General features: G+C 48.6%; 1 protein-coding gene and 1 long non-coding RNA gene across 5 annotated transcripts in view; one reads left to right on the forward strand and one right to left on the reverse strand.

The window, feature by feature from the left end:
• Nucleotides 1-15,234, reverse strand: part of LOC144127891 (transient receptor potential cation channel subfamily M member-like 2) — a 223,971-nt gene that overhangs the window by 44,283 nt on the left and 164,454 nt on the right. The gene's annotated exons all lie outside the window — the stretch shown is intronic.
• On the forward strand, nt 3,841-7,088 carry LOC144127893 (uncharacterized). 3 transcript variants are annotated; one of them, XR_013313609.1, is made up of 6 exons: nt 3,841-4,372; nt 5,151-5,264; nt 5,912-6,018; nt 6,189-6,455; nt 6,735-6,842; nt 6,952-7,088. It is a non-coding gene; the product is annotated as an uncharacterized LOC144127893 (long non-coding RNA). The 3 variants fall into 3 exon arrangements; XR_013313610.1 differs by having other exon boundaries at nt 3,843-4,372; nt 6,189-6,341; XR_013313608.1 differs by having other exon boundaries at nt 6,189-6,842.

Here is a 15,234-nt window from a genome sequence, read left to right on the forward strand (position 1 = left end):
TTCAAAGCCAAGGTAGAGGCCTGTTTTAACTGCTGGAGACCGGGCCACCGGTCGGACGTCTGCCCTCAAGCTGTCAGCAACCGATGTCACAGATGCGGCGGCACCCATCCGGCAACTTCAACTCCCACGTGCGACTCCAAATGCATCTTGTGCGGTGGCTCCCACTTCACGGGGTCCAAAAAATGCAAAATCCGGTTCAACCGGGATGGCAACCCGAAATCCAACACCAATGCTACAACCACCACAGACAATACCGCCGGGTCTTCATCCACCAAGACACGACTCGGCAGTCCCGATCATCACGCAGCCGGCTTTGGACACACTCCAGAACCGGTTCCAGGTCCGTATCACGGAAAAGCCAGCGCAGGAGACGGTCCGCCTCCTTCCCGCCACTACTGGGACCAAAATCCCAGCCCATGGACACACAGGTGAGCTGGAAACCGGGACCTCCCTCGCTCACTAAAGAGAATCAAGATCTCAGAGCACAACTCCGAGAGCAGGGTTTAGAAATTGCAGAGCTCCGCCAACAATTACAGCTACTTCTCAGGCGAGAACAGCCTACAAAGAATTCGGTCCCCCCAACGCAGTACAAACTATCTTACCCAAGCAACTCACTCCTTCCCCTGCCTCCACCTCCTCCTTCTCACGCGCTGCCTCACCTACTCGCAACCCCCCAGTTAAGGGCAAGGCGCTAGCTGAACATGACTCCCACAACTCGGTTGACACCGCTGCGCTCACTCAGCTAACCTCTATAATTCAAAGCCTCGAACAAAACATGAACGCCCTTCGCACTGATACTGCAGCATGGATGGCAAACATTGCAGGCCGGATGACTGCCCTCGAGCGACGTCAAGACGCACATGAAGCCTCTATGGCTCAAATCCAGCCCCACATACAAGGACAATTCATCACCCAGCCAAACGGCCCAAATCTCATAGACCCGTCAGCCGCCCCTCAACATAGCTGCACAACAGAGCTGCATCCGAGTGTGGCAGTGGAATTGCAGGAGCTTTCGAGCGAAGCGCGACAACCTGCAACTTCACCTCCAAAACCTCTCAGCAGACGAGATACCTACCGTCATAGCATTGCAAGAAACTCTCTAATGTCAAGTTCGAAACTACACAGTTCATGAGTCAACCAGCGTGCTGCCACGAACGCGAGTAGCGACATTGGTTCACCATAACTTTACCGCAATTGAGCACTCTTTAGAGCTTGATGACATAGACGGCCTCCTAGTAGAACTCTTACCCCGCACACGCAAGGGCAGCAGCCTCTTTATACTCAACATATATAGCCCGCCAAAAGGCCCTCCCACACCTCCCGTAGCAGCAATGCGCAAGGCACTCATGGTCAGTGCAGATCATCCCATTCTGATAATTGGCGACTTTAACGCCAACAACACCAGTTGGGGCTAGCGTAAAAACTGCCGTAAAGGCACCTCGGTTTGGACTTTCATCCAGAATGAAGGCTTATCTCTGCTCAACGACATAGACCAACCCACAAGGATCGGAACAAGTATTCAACACAACACCAGCCCGGACCTAACCCTCTCAAAACACCTCCCCAACCCTCACTGGACAAACACGCAGCACTCGTTCTGTAGTGATCACTATATACTCAGCACCGATCTCAACCTCACAACCTTAGCCCAAGTTAGAAAACTACGCCTGGAGGTGGTGGACTGGGACAAGTTCCGTCAAATCCGACGAGACGTCCCAGACACCATAACAGACCTGGGCACCTGGACACAAACTCTCACAAAGAACGTGGCTGGGGCCACATCCACAACCCCTGACACCCCAAATGCAGAGACGGAAGATAGTCGCTTGCTACACCTTTGGGAAGCGCATGCCAGCCTTCAAAAAAGGTGGCTCGCTCACAAACACAATAGGCCACTAAGGCGGCGCATAGCCGCGCTAGTAAATGATGCTCATGTAATGGCACACAAGCAATGGGGCCAGTTGTGCGATCGTATGAGCGGCAACCTCGGGCTCAAAGACACGTGGACATTTCTTCGTTGCTTGCTCGAACCAGGAGGCCCGAAATCAATGCAAAGGAAAAGCGTGAACCGCATTCTGCACAAGCTCCCTCTACAGGATGACGTCTTGTTAACCGCTCTTAAAGCACAATATCTTGCCACAACACCTACCGCGCTCCCTACTTACACCGGCGGCCCCAATCCTACACTAGATGAGGACATTTCTACATGGGAAGTTAAAGCCACCATGCAGGAACTACGCACCACTTCAGCCCCGGGGGCAGACAAAATCAACAACAAGATGCTTAAAAATCTGGACGAGCGCTCTATACAGGCTATAACAGACCTATTAAACAGGTGCTGGCAAGATGGAGCGCTACCAGCCCAATGGACGCACGCCCGCATAACCTTTATTCAGAAACAAGGCAAACCTCTAGATATAAAAACCTACGCCCAATATCCCTCACATCCTGTCTATGCAAACTGTTCGAACATGTGGTCCTGGAACGCCTACAGAACTATATCTACGATCACGACCTACTCTTCCACACGATGATTGGCTTCCGCAGCCATCTGTCCACACAGGACGTTATGCTTCAGATTTCGGAAGAGGCCCTCTACCCCCGAAATGCAAAACGCACGCGAGCAAATGCTAGCTTTGGACCTAACCAAAACCTTTGACAACGTCAACCACTCCGCCATCCTAGAAACGCTCTCGGCACTAGGAACCGGTCCGCGCACCTTCAAATACATTTAAGCTTTTCTAAGACACCGCACAGCAGAAATCTGCTTCGGGTCTCTCTCCTCGCCAACCTTCGCACTCGGTAGCAGAGGCACTCCGCAAGGGTCAGTCCTCTCGCCGCTGTTCCTCAATATAACACTCATTCCCATGGCCAAGGCGTTAAACGCAGTACCTAATCTCTCGCACTTCTTCTATGCCGACGACATTACACTGTGGACAACCACAGGAAATGCCGGAGCCATAGAATAAACATTGCAGGCCGGCGCCGACCTGGTGGCAGCGCATGCTGCAACCGTCGGCCTGGCCTGCTCCCCTACCAAATCCGAGTTACTCATTCTTCGACCACCTAGATGTAGGACGGAACTAGGTCCCCCGCCTCCAATAAAACTCGCGTTGGACGGCACCCCCCTCCCAGAAGTGGAAAAGGTCCGAATACTAGGCATGCTACTCCCGAGCAACGGCAAGAACACTGCCACGATAACCAAACTCACAAACACCGTCCATCAGACCATGCGGCTCATACGACGAATTGCCAACCGACACAGCGGCATGAGACAACATGACCTCCCAAGCAACCACAGATATCCGTCGGACGTACGAACTAGATCCGAACGTCCTATGCCGAGATTGGACGTACGTCGTACGTACGAACAGAATCCGGTTTCTGATATCCATTTCCGTACGTTCATCGGACGTACGAATACTGTCCGGTTTTGTATATCCGCATGAGAGACGAAGCGTACGTCCAAGGTATGTACGGTTGAATATTTTCCTAAAGGAATTGATCACTCAGTGATCAAGGAACCCGTAAGACGTTCCGAAACGTCTTTGAATTTCATGACGTGGTCAGTGACCGCATTCCTTTTTCTTTAATACAATGCCTGACCAGAGGAACTTTCGTCGAACCATTGATTATGAGTATTTTCCCTGGACATGAGTATGGACGTTTATTTTTTGCGCAGAAAATTTGCGCCTTTCGTGTATGTATATTGTTTTTTCATCGAGAAAGAATTATCGCGGAAATAAATCTTGTGAACTTTATAAGGCAAGTTGGCTCGAAACCGCATTAATTGAAACTGCAAATCTGCTTCCATGAAATTATTTTCATCAGCTACAAGGTTTGACGCGAAGACGTTTGTAAATTGGAGTGATTACACAATCATTCCTGTTTTGCAAGGGCCACCAATGGACCAAAATAATTTAAGGGTAGAAGCATGTGTTGCACAATTTTAAAGCAGCTCAGTTATTAATTGTATGTTTAGAAAACCTCTACAAATTATCAGAATTGTGCGACATCATGTTCAATCTGTTCGTTAAACTTGCAATTGGAAGCATTCGTAAATTCAAAACTCGCGCCAAACACTGCTGTCATTGTCATCATGTATGTCAGTTTTCGGTCAGTCCAATCCAATCCAACAGTCAACAGTGCGACGCCGTTGTCATTTTGTTGTGTAGCGTGGTGCTGCTTTAGATCTTTGTTATTAACAAAGCGTGGCTTTGTTTGGTCTGCGGACCAAAGTGGTGTGTCACTTGAGCAATTGGAAAGATGCAGGAAGCGCCTGAAGCTCTTCTGAAACGCTGGAATGCCGTACTGCGCCGACTTTGGATGAATGAAGGCTTAGTGTAAATGCCATAGGTGATTGCCTACGAAGGTGAGTAGTGCACTGCTTGAAAATTACTTTAGGTCAATGCAGCAGGATCATCTAGCATGCGTGGGGGAAGGGGGTTGAAAGCACGAGGTGATGGCTTCTTTGTTCGCCGCGAACATCACATTCTTGCGGCGCAAAATGTGTGGTATGCTGTGCCAGTTCAGTTTCTACCATTGATTTAGATAATCTGATTTAGTTGCACTTTTTGCTCAAAATGTTGTCATCATAATCAGTTTCACAGTTTTTTATATCTCATTCATCTGGTACTTTTAATGTCATGTTTTATTTGTTTAAGAAATTAGTGCTATTTCACTCTTTCCTGTGTGATCTGTTTTTCCGCGGCGACATGAATATAGCATTGTTGTTACTGCCTGTGCTCAGAGGCTTGTTGAATACATAAATGCATTTGTACTCCTATCGCCCTAAATTAGAAACAGTCGACGTTTGGTACATGACGTGCCATTTATCTGGTAAAACAATGTCACTCTTTAGTGATGGCGGTAACAGTAAGAAACATGCATAATATGAAAGGTATACTACACACCTGAATTTTAATGTCAGTATTCCTCTTTCTAGATTCATTTAAAAGCTATATGTTTTGATGTAAAATGCTTGCTTGACGACTTTATATGCAGTAGGAGTGCTCCGAAAACACTTCTGTTAATGTGTTGATGTTTCCTCGTGCAAAAATGCTGCTGTATCCTAAGGAAACATCAACACATTAACAGAAGTGTTAATGCTGCCTGCCGGCCTTCTCATTACAAATGTGCGAACTTTCCAGATTTTGTGCTTACTGTCGGAAGGCCTGACAACTGTTGTATAGTTGGTGATGCCATCGTTTTAATTGACAATTTTGCAAGCTTGCCATCAACACGGACACCTTGCATCATTAGCCGTGAGTACAGAGTCAAGAAGAACCTGTATGAAAAACCATTCCCTTCGGGCAATATTGGTGTCTTTGTCGTGTCTGAGCTTTCTGACACAAAGTACTGGCCACTTCAAAACATCCGAAAGCTAGTAATGTTTCCTGGGCCAAAAAATTCAGCCGGGCTCCCCATGTCGCAGATGATAGTTATACCCCTACTGCATGCAGGTTAACTCCTAGAGGTATGCCAGTCTCATCGCTTCCATTTTGCCAAGTTTCCGAAAGAAGCTTCAGACAATGCTCATTTAAAAGATACTTAGCCCAAACTAGAGTATGCCGCTTCCATATGGGACTCTAACCTAGCTAACTTATGTCAGTCACTTGAACTTGTCCGGAATTTTGTGTATATATATATATATATATATATATATATATATATATATATATATATATATATATATATATATGCCGCTTCCCAACAGTTCATTATTGAACTTAAAGGGGCTGTGAAACACCGCTTTAACGGATGCCGGTTACACTTCAGATGGATTCTTTATGTCGCACAGATGCTGACTCAAAAAGAATTACGAGAATCGATGCATAGGAACGGGAGTTATTCAAAGAAATTTCAAAATACAAGCAAACAAAATGCTGCCCTCAACTTGATTTTCGCGCAGCTTCCCATTCCCATGCAAGCTGCTTTTGAAGATGGAGCAACAAAGCTGTCAATATTCTGGCTTGGACTGAACATTTCTGCAATAATGGCCTGCTACTAAAACAACAGGTAGGCTGCAGTACTCCCTGCAGTGTCAGCATTTCTGGCGCCTTGTGCTCTTGCTTCTCAAGGTGCACTGCAGCACATTTAGGCATGCTGAGAATGACTGAATGTGGCCTACAGGTGAGTTTCAAGGCTTCAACTTATGACAGTGGTTGTGGCGTCTCTTTCTGTTCTAGGTTTGCTTTCATGCGGCACCACTCACACCCTCAAAGATGTTTTCTTTGCCGTTACTGCATGCAAGCTGCTTTTGAAGACGGAGCAACAAAGCTGTCAATATTCTGGCTTGGACTGAACATTTATGCGATAATGGCCTGCTACTAAAACAACAGGTAGGCTGCAGTACTCCCTGCAGTGTCGGCGTTTCTGACGCCTTGTCCCCTTTCTTCTCTATGTGCACTGCACCACATTTAGGCATGCTGAGAATGATTGAATGTGGGCTACAGGTGAGTTGCAAGGCTTCAACTTATGACCGTGGTCGTGACGTCTCTTTCTGATCCAAGTCTGTTTTCATCCCCTACTGCCTACTTGTTGCCGGTGTGTGTTACAGGCGAATTGAGACTTGCACAAAAATGAGCACTTCTGACAATTTTTGTTTTCTGTTCTAGCCTGGTGAAATGAGAGAACTTCACTTACTTTGCAGTACATGTGCCACATGGTGGTTGTAGGTCGGGCACCGCCATGAGAAATTCTCCTCTTTCTTGCTCTTTGCCTCTCAAGTGTAGATGTGCTCACATCAAGGATGAATGTATTCTGGGGTGCATATGCTGTATGTGCTACGTCTCTCACCTCGTCGTGCCATTGTTGGACTCATTAACCTGAGTACTAGTGGGGTGAGTGAGTACGCATGTACATGACAAAGTTGCAAAGCATTTGTGAATTTCAAGATCGGCTGCATACTGGTGTAGGCTTCACAACTAATCTTTGAATTTTTTTTTCTAGAAGGCTTTTTTCTGCCACTCCATTATGGAAGCGGGAAGATGAATGTGCATCCCAAGAATTCTCGTCATATTTGAAGTCAGATTTCAAAAATCTTAATAGCCCAGCCCAGTGCTGATGTACATCAGCCACAATAAAATTTTTCATACATTCAATTGTTTTTTTCAATACACTGCGACGCGGGAACGAAAAAAGCATGCATGCGCCATATATACGAATATCCGAGAAAGGTCTGGCAACCGACGTCCGCAGTTGGACGTCCATCGGCGAGACAAACGTATGCCTTTGTACTCCTACAGGACGGCCGACGGACGTCCGCCGGCCATTCGTGGATGTTCAGCGGACGTCCGAAACAGACCTCCGTCGGCTGTCTGATGGATATCTGTGGTTGCTTGGGCTCCGTCGCCTAGTTCAAGCATTCGTCGTCAGCCGCATAGTATACTCTCTCCCATATCTCTTCCTCACGAGAGCAGAAGAGAAAATCGACGCCCTGATTCGCCAGGCATACAAGACCGCACTCAACCTCCCTCGACACACCTCCAACGAACGGCTCTCACTCATGCCCTCGAATCTGTTCAAAATCGCGCTGCTCGCTTCATTCATTCATCGTACTCTTATGACATCAGCGTTTCCTCCTTAAAAACAGCATCCGGATTACCACCCTTATCGCTCCGCCGTCGCATTGCCAGCCTGTCTTTATTTCACAAATTCTTTCACAGCCGTATGCACATCGCACCTTATATTCTTCCCCCAGCACGCATATCTCATCGCACCAGCCATCACCTACAAGTTGCCCGTCCACGCTCACGCACCGTCACTTTTTGTAATTCCTTCCTCGTGCAGCCGCAGACTGGAACGGCCTTCCAAACAACGTTGCCATCATCACTTGCCCAAGTCTTTTCGCAGAAAATGTAAAAACTTTCCTGTTATTGTGAATCTGTGCTTTTAATTGTTGCCACCCCTTATGTAACACCCCTCTTTTGGGGCCTTTAAGGTAATGAAATGAAATGAAATGGGCATACATAACACACTAGCCGAGCTTACAGAAGCTCACCGGACGGCACAACTTGAACGTCTCTCCTCCACCCCTACAGGCCGCAGCATTATTAAGAACCTAGGTATTAACCCAACCAACACACTCAGGCCTACATACCCCACCCCCGGGGCCACCCAAAAGCTTCTAACAGTACATACACTCCCAAAAAACATGCACCCAGTCCACCACCAAGCTCGACGCGCAGCAAGAGCCCAGGCACTACACAAACATTATAACCAACACACGGAGGCTGTCTACGTTGATGCCGCGGCATACATCACTCAGCCGGCCTTTTCCATTTCCGCAATCGGCCACAATCTTTCACTCTAGCAGCTGCATCGGTCCTAATTAGGACCGATGCGATCTAATTAGGACCGATGCGACCTAGCGAGGTGTGCGTTAACGCACACCTCGCTTGAAGCCGAAGTAGCTGCAATTGCCCTTGCGATCTCCTCCGCCACTGCGACACTCGTATTTAGTGACTCAAAAATCGCGATCAGAAACTCTGCAAAAGGGCGGACGCATGCCGTCGCCCATAAAATTCACAACTCCTATCAGCCCCCCACTAGGCCCATTCAACTCATATGGGACCCCGCGCATGCGGGCCATCCAGGCAACGAAGCCGCCTATGACACCGCTCGAGCGTACGTCAACCGAGCAGGGCAAGCCGCCGAGCCAGAGAGCGCTCGTGACCGAATGATCACATACCACGAAATTTCACTCCACTACAGAGAGCAACGACTCCACTATCCTCCGCCTCACAAATCACTCACTAAATTAGAGCAGGTGATGTGGCGTCAGCTACAATCTCGCACTTTTCTCTCCCCCGCCCTTTTAGCACTAATGCACCCAGGGCTGTTCTCTCCAGAGTGTACCCTATGCGGAGCCCCAAGAGCTTATTTCCATCACATACTATATATATGCTCTGAGTTCCAGCCGCCATCAGAGTGGAAACTCACTGACCTTGAGCGATGGGAGGTCGCGGTGTCCAGCTCCGACCCAGCTGTCCAAAAGCAGCTGGTGGGCTGGTCCTTGGAAGTCGCCGGACGTCACCGACTGCCGGCCACTTCACGCGACCAAGAGCCAACCCAAGATTAGTTTAAGATATGGCTCAATATTCATTGAAGTTTACCACCACCATCACCGCCTTCATCAAAAACGTGGCCGCCGCGGCCGGGTTTGGCTCGGTTACATCGACGGTGGCGCCGCGGCTCAACCTACGAAATGGCGCTTAAGAGCTGCGCTCTAAAATTTGCAGGTCAATCTGTGCTACGCTAAAACAGCAAGCATGTGTACAGCGCCGTTTTTAGCAGCCTGGGATGCTGTTCCTGCTCTCGTGGGTCGCCGAGTCTCCCACTAGTCGCATGTGGAGGCGATCGAGCTCCGGCTAATTGGCCATAGACGTTGAAGCTTCCGCATGTGTCGGAGCCATTGCTTCATCCGCGTGACGCGGTTCTTTGCTTCAGATCACTCAGCTACGTTCACAGAGACAGCCCGCTATGGTCTACGGGGACGAGTCTCCCTCGATCTCCCTCCCCGAGCGTCCGGCGATATGAGCACCGCAAAGCTCTTTCCACCTTCAAGGGCTACCAAAAAGGACTGGTGATTTTCTGGTTTTGCCGACCGCGCAGCGCGGGGGAGCTCCGGCCGGTGGTGATGGCACTGGCGTTCTCACATCTCGCCTCACCCTTGAAGCAGCCATCATACTTTCGCTAGGCGTGCTGCAGTTGCTGCTGAACACTTATTGGTTGAAAGAGGCGTTACATCTTATGGACATACGCTCCTCCTGGGACAGTGGCCCTCAGTGCAGCATTCCTGTTCGACGCTGCAGTCGTCTCCGCTGCTACGACACAACCGAATAATCTACGACACAGTGCAATATGTGTACAATTCAACTTTCTGTATGCAAAGACTGGTTGTTTCGTAAAATCAGCTTTGTGCATGCGCGCTGTCTTACCCAATGCGCCGTTTTCGCGAACCTTTAATGCGACCTCGGCGAGAACTTATTGTTACCGTGAGTAAATTGTGCAGATTCTGTTTGTAAGTGACACATGTGACAGGGTCGTGGTGGTCCACGGTGGACATTATATTGTGTAGATTCTGTTTGTGGCACATATGATGGTCTCATGCTGGTGCATGGTGGCCAACATTAAATTATGCGCAATCTATTGCGACACGTGTGATGGGTCATGCTGGTGAATGGTGGGCAACAGTAAATTGTGCAGACTGTTTGTGGCACGTATGATGGGGTCATGCTGGTATATGGTGGCCAGCAGTAAATTATGCACATTCTGTTGTCAGTGAGGCATGTGACAGGTCGTGGTGGTGTATGGTGGGCAACAGTAAATTGTGCAGATTCTGTTAGTATGTGACATGTGTCAAGGGGTCGTGGTGGTGTACGGTCTACAACATTAAATTCTGCAGATTCTGCTTGTAGCACATGTGATGGGGTCATGCTGGTGCATGGTGGCCAACAGTAAATTGTGCAATTCTGTTGTGATACATGTGGCGGGTTATGCTGGCGTATGGTGGACAACAGTAAATTGTGCAGATCCTGTTTCTGACAAGCGCGATGGGGTCGTGGTGGTGCACATTGAACAACATTAAATTGTGCAGATTCTGTTTGTAAGTGACACGTGTGACGGGGTCGTGGTGGTGCATGGTGGACAACATTAAATTGTGCAGATTCTGATTGTGGCCCATATGATAGGGTCATGCTGGTGCATGGTGGCGAGCAGTAAATTATGCACATTCTGTTGTAAGTGAGACATGTTTGATTTGGTTTAGTTTATTGGTGTTTAACGTCCCAAAGCGACTCAGGCTATGAGGGACACCGCAGTGAAGGGCTCCGGAAATTTCGACCACCTGGGGTTCATTAACGTGCACTGACATCGCACAGTACACGGGCCTCGAATTTCTGCTCCATCGAAAAGTCGGCCGCCGCGGCCGGAATCGAACCTGCGCCTTTCGGGTCAGCAGCCGAGTGCCGTAACCACTGAGCCACCGCGGCGGATAAGTGAGACATGTGACAGGTCGTGCTGGCGTATAGTGGACAACAGTAAATTGTGCAGATTCTGTTTGTGGCACATGTGATGGGGTCATGCTGGTGCATGGCGGCCGACAGCAAATTGTGCAATTTTGTTGTGATACGTGTCACGGGCTATGCTGGCATATGGTGGAAAACAGTAAATTGGGCAGATTCTCTTTGTGACAAGTGTGATGGGGTTGTGGTGGTGCACAGTGAACAACATTAAATTGTGCAGATTCTGTTTGCAGCACATGTGATGGGGTCATGCTCGTGCATGGTGGTCAACAGTAAATTGTGCAATTCTGTTGTGACACGTGTCACGGGTCATGCTGGCATATGGTGGACATCAGTAAATTCTGCAGGTTCTGTCTGTGACAAGCGTGACAATGTCGTTGTGGTGTACAGTGAACAATATTATGGTTTGATTTATGGGCGTTTAACGTCCCAAAGTGACTCAGGCTATGAGGGACGTCGTAGTGAAGGGCTCCGGAAATTTCGACCACCCGGGGTTCTTTAACGTGCACTGACATCGCACAGTACACGGGCCTCTAGAATTTCGCCTCCATCAAAATTCGACCGCCGCGGCTGGGATCGAACCCGCGTTTTTCAGGCCAGAAGCCCAGCGCCATAACCACTCAGCCACCGCGGCGGCTGTGAACATTAAATTGTGCAGATTCCGTTCGTGGCCCATATGATGGGGTCATGGTGGTGCATTGTGGCCAACAGCAAATCATGCACATTCTGTACTGACACGTGTGACGGGTCATGCTGGTGTACAGTGGACAAGAGTAAATTGTGCAGATTCTGTTAGTGACACATGTGACGGGGTCATGGAGGTGCACGGTGGACAACATTAAATTGTGCAGATTCTGTTTGTGGCACATATGATGGGGTCATGCTGGTGCATGGTGGCCAATAGTAAATTGTGCAGATCCTGTTGTAAGTGGCACGTGTGATGGGGTAATGCTGGTGTGTGGCGGACAACAGCACAGTATAACGCAGACAGAAGGGAAGAAACGAGACAGAATGAGCACTCCACTGAGCTGTCGCCACCATGAATCTATACCAGGTTGCTCAACTTTCTTCCCTAATCATGCTGGTGTCAGCAGAATCCCTGCCATGAAAACCACTCACTCTTGAAGAATGTCAGTTCCCAGACAAAGACGCTGTCACCAAGCTCTCGCGTCCGTGTTGTTCGGATGTTTTTACAGTGTTTAATTACTCTTTTTAATGTGACGAGGCACTTCAACCAGACAAACAATGAAGGTCACATTGGACAGTGCGTAAACCATGAGAAATTATAGCAGTTTTTAAAGAAATGTACAATTTGCGCTGAACTGCCAGTGATCTCGGTAAAGGGGAATGCCAACTAGAAACCATACATGGTGTTTTGTGTAGACAGCCGAGGGAATAAATGCGAAAAAAAAAACAAAAATGCAGACATAGCTAAGTGGTTATCTGTTGCACACCTAGAGGGTGGGCTGAAATTTGACATTAGTGCGTTAACATTAGAACGAAAACCCGGTGTCCGTCTGTCAGTTGGATGGTGAGAAAGCAGAAAATATAGCATACTTATAGCCACTAGCGGGATTCAAACCCGCGGAGGCGCAAACAAATGAACTCGCTCGCCCCGCGTGTTAAACTGCCAGGCCTATGCATTGGAAATTGTCGTCTTCGTCAACTTTCATCCTTGTGCTATACAGTCCAAACATAAGAACAGGCGGGTACTTGCACGTGCTAGCCCAAGTTGCAACGCATGGCCGGTTTTGTGGGACCGCTTACAAACACGAGAGTAGGTGGGCACTTTGACGCACGAGAAGTTCGAACGCGTGGCTTGTTTGAAGCCTATGCCTGATGGCGCATGATCAAATGCTTGACTAAACTGGAAACCTAATTCGGAAGAGTTTGAGAAAATTGCAAATGATTCCAAACAAATGGAAAACATGTCAAGCAGCCTTTCTCCCAGCTTATCAAACTGCCAGCCTCTCGCGCTGTGGCAGTAGTCTGCGCAGTAGCACACAGAGATCAGCGCAAATCCGTGGCATGTGCTAGTTTGTGTCGCTGCTCGAAGAGGGCGCCACGAGTCAGTGCGGTCACGAAACCTGAGCCCACGTGGTAACGCAGCCCCCCCCCCCCCCCCCCCCCCCCGCCCCCAATAAATCACACTGAACGCCCGTTAATCTTTTTCTCGAGTTCTATAGACAAGCGTCAGGCCGTGACGTCAAAGAGATGCGGCGGCGCTGGCGTCAGCAGCGACTTTCGTTGTGTAGGCAAAAAGCGGGATCTTCCGCATTGGATGCACCCCGCTAGCGTGTTTTTGGGCACAATGCACGGCGTGCCGAGAAATTGTGGTGCGGTTGGTTGAGCCGCAATGCAGAAGAAAGGAAGCGGAAACAGTTTCCACGAGTTTATTGCAGTCAGGTAGGCGGGAAAGCGGCGGGCAGGGGCCGAGGAGCAAGACAATTAAATTCGGAGACGGATCGGCTTCGCGACTTATTACCGCCGAGCTCGTGGGTTATTACGCCGAGGTCGTTTCGCCCCTTGGGTTATTATATTGCGTTTCTGCATTCAAATCTACCTAATAAGTTGGTTCGTGTCTCTGACTTCGCATCGTTGCTGTTCGGTCGCGTGGAGAACTGTACAAAAATCGAGTAACGCCTGCATCGTTCTCATTCTGTCGTGCTCTCAGCATAAGTTTAGGCGTAATATTCTGTGTGGTTGGGATCGTAAGTTGAACGCAGGAGGCCATTTTCAAATGCTGACCACCCGGATCTCGTCCCGAGCAACACTTCGCGCGCGCAAAAAAAAAAAGACAAAAAGCTGCCGCCAGTCGCCTTCAGCGTTCACACCGTGCCGCGCTTGAAGAAGCACCGGACTCTGGTAGTAGCACGCACGACGGTTTTTTTTGTTTTCATTTTCGCGAATTTTAACAAGTGTGTCGTTTCAACACGCGGTCCAACGATGCTATAGGATCTCGACAAAGTCGCGCAGTGTAATTTCCCAAATTACTTGAATTTTCACATTGTAGGTCGATCAAAACCCGGCGAACAAAGCAAATTCCAAGCCAAAAGCCACTCCAATAAAGCAGAATGCGAACACATGAATAAATTCTAAAGAATCAAAATTTTACAGCTTAGCAGAGTGAGCGTAAATTTCGTTTGGAGCTCGTGGAAAACGTCTATGCGTGTGCTTGTGGAGCTCTCGGATCGCATTTGCCTTATTCAAAGCAGCTATAGAGTTCACTAATTTCTAAGGTCTCCGGAGTGAAGCGGATCGGTGAAAATAGATAGGAAACACATTGCAAGGTTCGTCGTGTGAGAAAGCTGAATCGCCTCGTGCATCACGTCGTCCTATCTTGCACTAGGAAACGGATATGCTTTATCGGCCCATAAGCTGAGAACTGTGGATGATTAGTTCCTCCCCATACCTCGCGCTTTCAACCGCCGTAGTGTTGCGCGTTACTTGTCGCCAACTAGGAGCGGAGAAGCACCCGATGCAGCGCTCCGCCTGCTAATTCCATCTGGCCAACAGACTGAAAAAGTGCAGAACTACTCTCTGAGCACCAACAAAAATGTTTATAACCACAAGCGAAGCGCACGCTTCGCAATATTCACATACGCGAGTTGGTTTCGAAGGCAGCGTCGCATGGCGCAGTGTAGGCGCGCGCTGCGTTTTGCCTACACCCCGTGTCGCTGCTGACCACAACGCCACCTTTGTTTACAAACATGACGCATGTCTATAGCAATATGACGGAGGAACCTGTGGACGGACAAAAATTAGCCAGCAAGAAAAGGTGAAAATGTGGCCGTTAAATGCATTCCTACAGTAGTAAGAATTCCTAGCCTTTCTTAAGAAATTCTCACCTTTATTGGAAGGCGTACGGAGCAGCCATGTTGTCGAAGATCGCCAAGGCTTGCCCGCAACGAAATAAATTTTCCTAATGACTCTCGGTATATACAATTTGTCCTGAATACCCGTGTATTTCTGAATATTCGAAACACATAGGAGACAGCGAATATGTGTAATCTTCAAACCCTGTTCGAAATGTCCAAAGATAATTCCACACCGAGAACTACTTGTAGCAGGTCTTGTTGGTGCAAATTTTGGGAACACAGTAAATGGGACGAGCGCTGTACTATCAAAAAGCTGTATTGTCCGAAAAGCGTTTATCTACCAGATCTTTTACCCATGCGCCAAGGCGTGGACCACAAACATTAACGTG

This window comes from Amblyomma americanum, chromosome 4, assembly GCF_052857255.1.
Source record: "Amblyomma americanum isolate KBUSLIRL-KWMA chromosome 4, ASM5285725v1, whole genome shotgun sequence".
Lineage (NCBI taxonomy): Eukaryota > Metazoa > Arthropoda > Arachnida > Ixodida > Ixodidae > Amblyomma > Amblyomma americanum.